The sequence below is a fragment of the Hyla sarda genome, chromosome 3 (genome assembly GCF_029499605.1).
Source record: "Hyla sarda isolate aHylSar1 chromosome 3, aHylSar1.hap1, whole genome shotgun sequence".
Lineage (NCBI taxonomy): Eukaryota > Metazoa > Chordata > Amphibia > Anura > Hylidae > Hyla > Hyla sarda.
In genome coordinates this window covers 95,599,184-95,611,693 of record NC_079191.1, presented here as the reverse complement: position 1 = coordinate 95,611,693, position 12,510 = coordinate 95,599,184, and positions in this window count along the sequence as shown.

Below are 12,510 nucleotides of genomic sequence, written 5' to 3'. Positions count from 1 at the left end.
TAAAAATGAAAGAAGCGATCTGATTGGTTGCTATGGGCAACTGGGCAACTTTTCCTCTACACAGGTTTGGATAAATTTCCCCCATTGAATGTCTCTCCTCTCAAACAAAGCTTTTATTCATTTAGTGGGAAGACTTTATACCTACTTAGGGCCGGATCTGCCCATAGACAAAATACTCTGCCAGCTGCAAGAAAGTTAGTAACCAGCATCCAAAGCCCCCCATCACCACCGTCACCCCCCCTAACCAAATCCAAAGATTACATGAGGAGGAGGTTTGTTACAGTGTGCCACCCCAGTAGTAAGGAGATTACATGAGGAGGAGGTTTGTTACAGTGTGTCACCCCAGTAGTAAGGAGATTATATAAGGAGGGGGTTTGTTACAGTGTGTCACCCCAGTAGTAAGGAGATTACATGAGGAGGGGGTTGTTATAGTGTGTCACCCCAGTAGCAAGGAGATTACACGAGGAGGAGGTTTGTTACAGTGTGTCACCCCAGTAGTAAGGAGATTACATGAGGAGGAGGTTTGTTACAGTGTGTCACCCCAGTAGTAAGGAGATTAAATGAGGAGGGGGTTTGTTACAGTGTGTCACCCCATTAGTAAGGAGATTACATGAGGAGGAGGTTTGTTACAGTGTGTCACCACAGTAGTAAGGAGATTACATGAGGAGGAGGAGGTTTGTTACAGTGTGTCACCCCAGTAGTAAGCTAATTACATATGGAGGTGGTTTGTTACAGTGTGTCACCCCAGTAGTAAGGAGATTACATGAGGAGGGGGTTTGTTACAGTGTGTCACCCCAGTAGTAAGGAGATTACATGGGGAGGAGGTTTGTTACAGTGTGTCACCCCAGTAGTAAGGTAATTACATATGGAGGTGGTTTGTTACAGTGTGTCACCCCAGTAGTAAGGAGATTACATGAGGAGGAGGTTTGTTACAGTGTGTCACCCAGTAGTAAGGAGATTACATGAGGAGGAGGTTTGTTACAGTGTGTCTCTCCAGTAGTAAAGAGATTACATGAGGAGGAGGTTTGTTACAGTGTATCACCCCAGTTGTAAGGAGATTACATGAGGAGGAGGTTTGTTACAGTGTGTCACCCCAGTAGTAAGGAGATTACATGAGGAGTGGGATTGTTACAGTGTGTCACCCCAGTAGTAAGGTAATTACATATGGAGGGGGTTTGTTACAGTGTGTCACCCCAGTAGTAAGGAGATTACATGAGGAGGAGGTTTGTTACAGTGTATCACCCCAGTAGTAAGGAGATTACATGAGGAGTGGGATTGTTACAGTGTGTCACCCCAGTAGTAAGGAGATTACATGAGGAGTGGGATTTTTACAGTGTGTCCCCCCAGTAGTAAAGAGATTACATGAGGAGTGGGATTGTTACAGTGTGTCACCCCAGTAGTAAGGAGATTACATGAGGAGTGGGATTGTTACAGTGTGTCAGCCCAGTAGTAAGGAGATTACATGAAGAGGAGGTTTGTTACAGTGTGTCACTCCATTAGTAAGAAGATTACATGAGGAGGAGGTTTGTTACAGTGTGTCACCCCAGTAGTAAGGAGATTACATGAGGAGGAGGTTTGTTACAGTGTGTCACCCCAGTAGTAAGGAGATTAAATGAGGAGGGGGTTTGTTACAGTGTGTCACCCCATTAGTAAGGAGATTACATGAGGAGGAGGTTTGTTACAGTGTGTCACCACAGTAGTAAGGAGATTACATGAGGAGGAGGAGGTTTGTTACAGTGTGTCACCCCAGTAGTAAGCTAATTACATATGGAGGTGGTTTGTTACAGTGTGTCACCCCAGTAGTAAGGAGATTACATGAGGAGGGGGTTTGTTACAGTGTGTCACCCCAGTAGTAAGGAGATTACATGGGGAGGAGGTTTGTTACAGTGTGTCACCCCAGTAGTAAGGTAATTACATATGGAGGTGGTTTGTTACAGTGTGTCACCCCAGTAGTAAGGAGATTACATGAGGAGGAGGTTTGTTACAGTGTGTCACCCAGTAGTAAGGAGATTACATGAGGAGGAGGTTTGTTACAGTGTGTCTCTCCAGTAGTAAAGAGATTACATGAGGAGGAGGTTTGTTACAGTGTATCACCCCAGTTGTAAGGAGATTACATGAGGAGGAGGTTTGTTACAGTGTGTCACCCCAGTAGTAAGGAGATTACATGAGGAGTGGGATTGTTACAGTGTGTCACCCCAGTAGTAAGGTAATTACATATGGAGGGGGTTTGTTACAGTGTGTCACCCCAGTAGTAAGGAGATTACATGAGGAGGAGGTTTGTTACAGTGTATCACCCCAGTAGTAAGGAGATTACATGAGGAGTGGGATTGTTACAGTGTGTCACCCCAGTAGTAAGGAGATTACATGAGGAGTGGGATTTTTACAGTGTGTCCCCCCAGTAGTAAAGAGATTACATGAGGAGTGGGATTGTTACAGTGTGTCACCCCAGTAGTAAGGAGATTACATGAGGAGTGGGATTGTTACAGTGTGTCAGCCCAGTAGTAAGGAGATTACATGAAGAGGAGGTTTGTTACAGTGTGTCACTCCATTAGTAAGAAGATTATATGAGGAGGAGGTTTGTTACAGTGTGTCACCCCAGTAGTAAGGAGATTACATGAGGAGTGGGATTGTTACAGTGTGTCAGCCCAGTAGTAAGGAGATTACATGAAGAGGAGGTTTGTTACAGTGTTTCACTCCAGTAGTAAGAAGATTACATGAGGAGGAGGTTTGTTACAGTGTGTCACCCCAGTAGTAAGGAGATTATATGAGGAGTGGGTTGTTACAGTGTGTCACCCCAGTAGTAAGGAGATTACATGAGGAGGAGGTTTGTTACAGTGTGTCACCCCAGTAGTAAGGAGATTACATGAGGAGGAGGTTTGTTACAGTGTGTCACCACAGTAGTAAGGAGAATACATGAGGAGGAGGAGGAGGAGGTTTGTTACAGTGTGTCACCCCAGTAGTAAGGAGATTACATGAGGAGTGGGATTGTTACAGTGTATCACCCCAGTAGTAAGGAGATTACATGAGGATGAGGTTTGTTACAGTGTGTCACATCAGTAGTAAGGAGATTACATGAGGAGTGGGTTTGTTACAGTGTGTCACCCCAGTAGTAAGGTAATTACATATGGAGGTGGTTTGTTACAGTGTGTCACCCCAGTAGTAAGAAGATTACATGAGGCGGAGGTTTGTTACAGTGTGTCACCCCAGTAGTGAGATTACATGAGGAGGAGGTTTGTTACAGTGTGTCACCCCAGTAGTAAGGAGATTATATAAGGAGGGGGTTTGTTACAGTGTGTCACCCCAGTAGTAAGGAGATTACACGAGGAGGAGGTTTGTTACAGTGTGTCACCCCAGTAGTAAGGAGATTACATGAGGAGTGGGTTGTTACAGTGTGTCACCCCAGTAACAAGGAGATTACACGAGGAGGAGGTTTGTTACAGTGTGTCACCCCAGTAGTAAGGTAATTACATATGGTGGTGGTGTGTTACGGTGTGTCACCCCAGTAGTAAGGATATTACATGCGGAGGAGGTTTGTTACAGTGTGTCACCCCAGTAGTAAGGAGATTACATGAGGAGGAGGTTTGTTACAGTGCGTCACATCAGTAGTAAGGAGATTACATGAGGAGTGGGTTTGTTACAGTGTGTCATCCCAGTAGTAAGGTAATTACATATGGAGGTGGTTTGTTACAGTGTGTCACCCCAGTAGTAAGGAGATTACATGAGAAGGAGGTTTGTTACAGTGTGTCACCCCAGTAGTAAGGAGATTACATGAGGAGGAGGTTTGTTACAGTGTGTCACCCCAGTAGTTAGGAGATTATATAAGGAGGGGGTTTGTTACAGTGTGTCACCCCAGTAGTAAGGAGATTACATGAGGAGGAGGTTTGTTACAGTGTGTCATCCCAGTAGTAAGGAGATTACATGAGGAGTCGGTTGTTACAGTGTGTCACCCCAGTAGCAAGGAGATTAAACGAGGAGGAGGTTTGTTACAGTGTGTCACCCCAGTAGTAAGGTAATTACATATGGTGGTTGTGTGTTACGGTGTGTCACCCCAGTAGTAAGGAGATTACATGAGGAGGTTTGTTACAGTGTGTCACCCCAGTAGTAAGGAGATTACATGAGGAGGAGGTTTGTTACAGTGTGTCACCCCAGTAGTAAGGAGATTACATGAGGAGGAGGTTTGTTACAGTGTGTCACCACAGTAGTAAGGAGATTACATGAGGAGGAGGAGGTTTGTTACAGTGTGTCACCCCAGTAGTAAGCTAATTACATATGGAGGTGGTTTGTTACAGTGTGTCACCCCAGTAGTAAGGAGATTACATGAGGAGGGGGTTTGTTACAGTGTGTCACCCCAGTAGTAAGGAGATTACATGGGGAGGAGGTTTGTTACAGTGTGTCACCCCAGTAGTAAGGTAATTACATATGGAGGTGGTTTGTTACAGTGTGTCACCCCAGTAGTAAGGAGATTACATGAGGAGGAGGTTTGTTACAGTGTGTCACCCCAGTAGTAAGGAGATTACACGAGGAGGAGGTTTGTTACAGTGTGTCTCCCCAGTAGTAAAGAGATTACATGAGGAGGAGGTTTGTTACAGTGTGTCACCCCAGTAGTAAGGAGATTACATGAGGAGGAGGTTTGTTACAGTGTGTCACCCCAGTAGTAAGGAGATTACATGAGGAGTGGGGTTGTTACAGTGTGTCACCCCAGTAGTAAGGTAATTACATATGGAGGGGGTTTGTTACAGTGTGTCACCCCAGTAGTAAGGAGATTACATGAGGAGGGGGTTTGTTACAGTGTGTCACCCCAGTAGTATGGAGATTACATGGGGAGGAGGTTTGTTACAGTGTATCACCCCAGTAGTAAGGAGATTACATGAGGAGTGGGATTGTTACAGTGTGTCACCCCAGTAGTAAGGAGATTACATGAGGAGTGGGATTGTTACAGTGCCCCCCCCCCCCCCCAGTATTAAGGAGATTACATGAGGAGTGGTATTGTTACAGTGTGTCACCCCAGTAGTAAGGAGATTACATGAGGAGTGGGATTGTTACAGTGTGTCAGCCCAGTAGTAAGGAGATTACATGAGGAGGAGGTTTGTTACAGTGTGTCACTCCAGTAGTAAGAAGATTACATGAGGAGGAGGTTTGTTACAGTGTGTCACCCCAGTAATAAGGAGATGATATAAGGAGGGGGTTTGTTACAGTGTGTCACCGCAGTAGTAAGGAGATTACATGAGGAGGAGGAGGAGGTTTGTTACAGTGTGTCACCCCAGTAGTAAGGAGATTACATGAGGAGTGGGATTGTTACAGTGTGTCACCCCAGTAGTAAGGAGATTACATAAGGAGGAGGTTTGTTACAGTGTGTCACATCAGTAGTAAGGAGATTACATGAGGAGTGGGTTTGTTACAGTGTGTCACCCCAGTAGTAAGATTACATGAGGAGTGGGATTGTTACAGTGTGTCACCCCAGTAGTAAGGTAATTACATATGGAGGGGGTTTGTTACAGTGTGTCACCCCAGTAGTAAGGAGATTACATGAGGAGGGGGTTTGTTACAGTGTGTCACCCCAGTAGTAAGGAGATTACATGAGGAGGAGGTTTGTTACAGTGTGTTACCCCAGTAGTAAGGTAATTACATATGGAGGAGGTTTGTTACAGTGTGTCACCCCAGTAGTAAGGAGATTACATAAGGAGGAGGTTTGTTACAGTGTGTGACCCCAGTAGTAAGGAGATTACATGAGGAGGAGGTTTGTTACAGTGTGTCATCCCAGTAGTAAGAAGATTAAATGATGAGGAGGTTTGTTACAGTGTATCACCCCAGTAGTAAGGAGATTACATGAGGAGTGGGATTGTTACAGTGTGTCACCCCAATAGTAAGGAGATTACATGAGGAGTGGGATTGTTACAGTGTGTCACCCCAGTAGTAAGGACATTACATGAGGAGTGGGATTGTTACAGTGTGTCAGCCCAGTAGTAAAGAGATTACATGAGGTGGAGGTTTGTTACAGTGTGTCACTCCAGTAGTAAGAAGATTACATGAGAGGGAGGTTTGTTACAGTGTGTCACCCCAGTAATAAGGAGATTATATAAGGAGGGGGTTTGTTTCAGTGTGTCACCCCAGTAGTAAGAAGATTATATGAGGAGTGGGTTGTTACAGTGTGTCACCCCAGTAGTAAGGAGATTACATGAGGAGGAGGTTCGTTACAGTGTGTCACCCCAGTAGTAAGGAGATTACATGAGGAGGAGGTTTGTTACAGTGTGTCACATCAGTAGTAAGGAGATTACATGAGGAGTGGGTTTGTTACAGTGTGTCACCCCAGTAGTAAGATTACATGTGGAGGAGGTTTGTTACAGTGTGTCACCCCAGTAGTAAGGTAATTACATATGGAGGTGGTTTGTTACAGTGTGTCACCCCAGTAGTAAGGAGATTACATGAGGAGGAGGTTTGTTACAGTGTGTCACCCCAGTAGTAAGGAGATTACATGAGGAGGAGGTTTGTTACAGTGTGTCGCCCCAGTAGTAAGGAGATTACATGAGGAGGGGGTTTGTTACAGTGTGTCACCCCAGTAGTAAGGAGATTACATGAGGAGGAGGTTTGTTACAGTGTGTCACCCCAGTAGTAAGGAGATTACATGAGGAGGAGGTTTGTTACAGTGTGTCGCCCCAGTAGTAAGGAGATTACATGGGGAGGGGGTTTGTTAAAGCGTGTCACCCCAGTAGTAAGGTAATTACATATGGAGGTTGTTTGTTACAGTGTGTCACCCCAGTAGTAAGGAGATTACATGAGGAGTGGGATTGTTACAGTGTGTTACCCCAGTAGCAAGAAGATTACATGAGGAGTGGGATTGTTACAGTGTCTCACCCCAGAAGTAAGAAGATTACATGATGAGGAGGTTTGTTACAGTGTGTCACCCCAGTAGTAAGAAGATTACATGATGAGGAGGTTTGTTACAGTGTATCGCCCCAGTAGTAAGGAGATTACATGTGGAGGAGGTTTGTTACAGTGTGTCACCCCAGTAGTAAGGAGATTACATGAGGAGGAGGAGGTGTATTACTGTGTGTCACCCCAGTAGTAAGGTAATTACATATGGAGGTGGTTTGTTACAGTGTGTCACCCCAGTAGTAAGGAGATTACATGAGGAGGAGGTTTGTTACAGTGTGTCACCCCAGTAGTAAGGAGATTACATGAGGAGGAGGTTTGTTACAGTGTGTCACCCCAGTAGTAAGGAGATTACATGAGGAGGAGGAGGAGGTGTATTACTGTGTGTCACCCCAGTAGTTAGGAGATTACATGAGGAGGGGGATTGTTACAGTGTGTCACCCCAGTAGTAAGGAGATTACATGAGGAGTGGGATTGTTACAGTGCGTCACCCCAGTAGTAAGGAGATTACATGAGGAGGAGGTTTGTTACAGTGTATCACCTCAGTAGTAAGGAGATTACATGATGAGGAGGTTTGTTACAGTGTGTAACCTTGGGTGGGGACAAGGGGGTGGCAAAATTAGCTTTCGGCTAGGGTGGCAAAAATCCTTGCACCAGCCCTGTTCCTACTTGTGTTTCAGACTACAGCAATTGTCACAAACCTAAACTATTCTTAGAACTTTCACATTTTTCATGAAGTACCTGGATAAACCAATGCAAACATGGGAGGAACAAGCAAACTCCATTGAAATGTTGTCTTTGGTTAAATTCCAATCCTTCCTGGGAAGGCCAAGACCCCCCTTCTATTAGCCATAATAAGATAGCCGAATGCAGAAATTGCCTATCTTTTAACGCTCCTATAGTCAATGAATGGATCGGTGGTCCAAGTCTTTGCACCACACATGAATAGTCCCATTCTTGAAATTGCAGGGGGTGTCATTTTCCATTAGGCACCTAGACTTGCATTGAGGGAGCGTGGCCCTGACTTCACAAGCTGGGCATGGCCGTGATGTCACGAACCTCCGCCCCGCATCACCAGTCATCCGGCACAGAGCAAAGTTCACTCCGTGGATCAGATGATTGGGGTGCCACAGCTGAGATGGCTGGGGGTCCCCAGCGGCGGGACCCCCGCGATCAGACATCTTATCCCCTATCCTTTTGATAGGGGATAAGATGTCTAGGGGTGGAGTACCCCTTTAACCACTTAGTGACCATGGACGTACAGGTATGCCCTGACATCCCGGACTGGGATGCCTGCTGAAATCATTCAGCAGGCATCCTGTGACAATGCCCAGGGGGGTCCTGAGACCCCCCCAAAATCGCCGGTGAATTCACACCGGCGATTTGTGGCGATTTCGGGTCATTCGGGTCTCTGGTGACCCGGAAAATAAGAGGGATCGGGGTTGTCCAAGATACCCCCGAACCCCCTGAAGGGATAGGAGTAAGGTGGCAGGGGTGCCACCCCTCCTATCCATGCTATTGGTCGACAGAAGCAACGACCAATAGCAGATCGGAGGCGGGGAGGGTTAAAGTTCGGTTCCCCTGCTTTGCCCACCCACTGTAATCCGGGCGGAGCAGGGGAACCAATGTTGACCAATGCCGAAGGTCCACTTACCATCGGCGATCGTCGGCAGGCGGCAGAAAACGGCGCTGCAGTTCCCTGGTGCGGCGATCCTACGGAAGCCTAGCAACATCTGGAGGGCTACAGTTTGGAGTCCACTGTGCAGTGGTCTCTAAACTGTGGCCCTTCAGATCTTGCAAAACTACAATCCCAGCATGTCCAAACAGCTGTCTAGGCATGCTGGGAGTTGTAGTTGCGTACATCCAGCTGTTGCATAACTACATTTCCCAGTATGTCCTTTGGCAATCAGTAAATTCTGGGAGTTGTAGTTTCGCAACAGCTGGAGGTTTGCCTCACCCCCCCCCCCACACCCCTCAGGGTACATTCACACGGGCGGGTTTACAATGAGTTTCCTGCTTCAAGTTTGAGCTGCGGCAAATTGTCCACGGCAACGCAAACTCCTAGCGGGAAACTCACCGTAAACCTCCGCCAGAGCGAATGTACCCTAAAAACACTACACTACACTAACACATAAAGAGTGAAACACTACATTTACACCCCCTTACACTGTCCCCCCCACTCCCAATAAAAATGAAAAACGTATCGTACGGCAGTGTTTCCAAAACAGAGCCTCCAGCTGTTGCAAAACAACAACTCAGCCAATGACTGTCCAGGCATGATGGGAGTTTAATGTAGCCCGGACCTTATAGGTGAGTAAATAAAAATGGATGTACGTGGATCGTGCTTCAATAATAATTATCATTTATTATAAAATATAGATAAGATTTCGACACTTCTCACAGGGCCCTTGTGAGAAGAAAATACATATTAAAAGGCAACCTAACAATGTATTTAGGCAATAGTAATTAAAACTATAACTATAAACTTGGCATAGGATAATAAAATAGAATAGCAGAGTAAGATCTGTACCATACAAATATATTAGAGAGTTGCTCTTCTAGATATTTAGGGTAGATATGTCCCTTTTAGATACAGTATCAAACAGTCTGTAATATTAGAAATTGTTACCGGTCTGTAAATGGTAACTCAGGCGATGGGTATTGCTCCCGCAATGGCTGAGTGTCCGTGGTGTGCACAGTTCTCTGTGCGGTGCTTCCAATTGTGAGCCTGGTCCAGTAGGATCTGAGCGCGGTGGCAGTCGCTGTCGGCTGAGGCGCTGGCAGGCGCCGAAGATCGCAGTGGTGTCCGGGGACTGCTGGCGCTGATGTGGGCTGGAGTTGGTATTCCTCACCGCTTTGCTAGTTGGTAGACAGGACCATGTACTGGAGGGCTGGAAGTTCACCTCGTGGTGCCGGCGTCTGACGTCAGAGCCGGGATGGCTGCACCAGGATGGTTACACCGGAATGGATCTGAACTGCTGGACTGGGTAGGTAGCAGAGTAAGAGCGCTAATGATGGTACAGTTCATAAAAGGTAACTGGCCATAAAATTTAGGCACAGTTCAAGTACTACTATGCCAGTAGATAACGACTAGACGCGTTTCAGGGTTGTATGATGTAACCCTTTCCTCAGTAGTCATGATCATGACTACTGAGGAAAGGGTTACATCATACAACCCTGAAACGCGTCTAGTCGTTATCTACTGGCATAGTAGTACTTGAACTGTGCCTAAATTTTATGGCCAGTTACCTTTTATGAACTGTACCATCATTAGCGCTCTTACTCTGCTACCTACCCAGTCCAGCAGTTCAGATCCATTCCGGTGTAACCATCCTGGTGCAGCCATCCCGACTCTGACGTCAGACGCCGGCACCACGAGGTGAACTTCCAGCCCTCCAGTACATGGTCCTGTCTACCAACTAGCAAAGCGGTGAGGAATACCAACTCCAGCGCACGCCAGCGCCAGCAGTCCCCGGACACCACTGCGATCTTCGGCGCCTGCCAGCGCCTCAGCCGACAGCGACTGCCACCGCGCTCAGATCCTACTGGACCAGGCTCACAATTGGAAGCACCGCACAGAGAACTGTGCACACCATGGACACTCAGCCATTGCGGGAGCAATACCCATCGCCTGAGTTACCATTTACAGACCGGTAACAATTTCTAATATTACAGACTGTTTGCTACTGTATCTAAAAGGGACATATCTACCCTAAATATCTAGAAGAGCAACTCTCTAATATATTTGTATGGTACAGATATTACTCTGCTATTTTATTTTATTATCCTATGCCAAGTTTATAGTTATAGTTTTAATTACTATTGCCTAAATACATTGTTAGGTTGCCTTTTAATATGTATGTTCTTCTCACAAGGGCCCTGTGAGAAGTGTCGAAATCTTATCTATATTTTATAATAAATGATAATTATTATTGAAGCACGATCCACGTACATCCATTTTTATTTACTCACCTAGAAGGTCCGGGCTACATTGTATTTTTTGGTTTTTCCCTTTCTAGCAATTAAGGTATAGTTGCTTGCCCAGTTTAACCTCGGTGCGTAATAGTTGTGAGCTGCACACACCTACATAGTTTTTTCTTTTATGATGGGAGTTTAGCAACAGCTGTAGGCACCCTGTTTGGGAATCACTGGTGTAGAATACCCCTATGTCCACCCCTATGCAATCCCTAATGTAGTCCTTAAATATGCATGGCGCTCTCTCACTTCAGAGCCCTGTCGTATTTCAAGGAAACGGTTTAGGGCCACATATGGGGTATCTCCGTACTCAGGAGCAATTGCACTACAAATTTGGGGGGGATTTTTCTCCTTTTACCCCTTATGAAAAGAAAAAGTTGGGGTCTACACCAGCCTGTAGTGTAAAAAAATAAAAATAAAATTTCACTAACATGCTCGTGTTGCCCCATACTTTTTCTTTTCACAAGCGGTAAAAGGAAAAAAAGACCCCCAAAATTTGTAAAACAATTTCTCCTGAGTACGGAAATGCCCCAAATGTGGGCGTAAAATGCTCTGCGGGCGCACAACAAGGCTCAGGAGTGAGAGCGCACCATGTACATTTGAGGCCTAAATTGGTAATTTGTACAGGGGTGGCTGATTTTACAGCGATTCTTACATAAACGCAAAAAAAATAAATACCCACATGTGACCCCATTTTGGAAACTACACCCCTCATGGAACGTAACAAGGAGTATAGTGAGCCTTAAACTTTCGTTAAATGGGGAAAAAAAATTTACCCTAAATTTTTCATTTTCACAAGGGAAAATAGGACAAAAGCCCCCCAAAATTTGTAACCCCATTTCTTGAGTAAGAACATACCCCATTTGTGGATGTAAAGTGCTCTGCGGGCGAACTACAATGCTCAGAAGAGAAGGAGCGCCATTTGGTTTTTCAAGAGAAAATGTGTCCAGAATTGAAGGCCATGTGTGTTTACAAAGCCCCCATGGTGCCAGAACAGTGGACACCCCCCCACCACCCCATGTGACCCCATTTTGGAAACTACACCCCTCACGTAATGTAATAAGGGGTACAGTGAGCATTTACGCCCCACAGGTGTCTGACAGATTTTTGGAACAGTGATCCGTGAAAATGAAAAATGTAATTTTCCATTTGCACAGCCCACTGTCCCAAAGATCTGTCAAACGCCAGTGGGGTGTAAATGCTCACTGCACCACTTATTAAATTCTGTGAGGGGTGTAGTTTCCAAAATGGGGTCACATGTGGGGGGGGTCCACTGTTCTGGCACCACGGGGGGCTTTGTAAACACACATGGCCCCTGACTTCCATTCCAAACAGATTCTCTCTTCAAAAGCTCAATGGCGCTCCTTCTCTTCTGAGCATTGTAGTGTGCCCGCAGAGCACTTCACATCCACACATGGGGTATTTCCACACATGGGGTATTTTATCCTATTACCCCTTGTAAAAAAAAATAATTTGGGGAAAAACCAGCATTTTTGTGAAAACATTTATTTTTTTCATTTACACATTCGACTTTAACAAAAAGTCGTCAAACACCTGTGTGGTGTTAAGGCTCACTGTACCCTTGTTACGTGCCTTGAGAGGTGTAGTTTCCAAAATAGTATGCCATGTGTTTTTTTTTTCTGGCAGCATAGGGGCTTCCTAAAT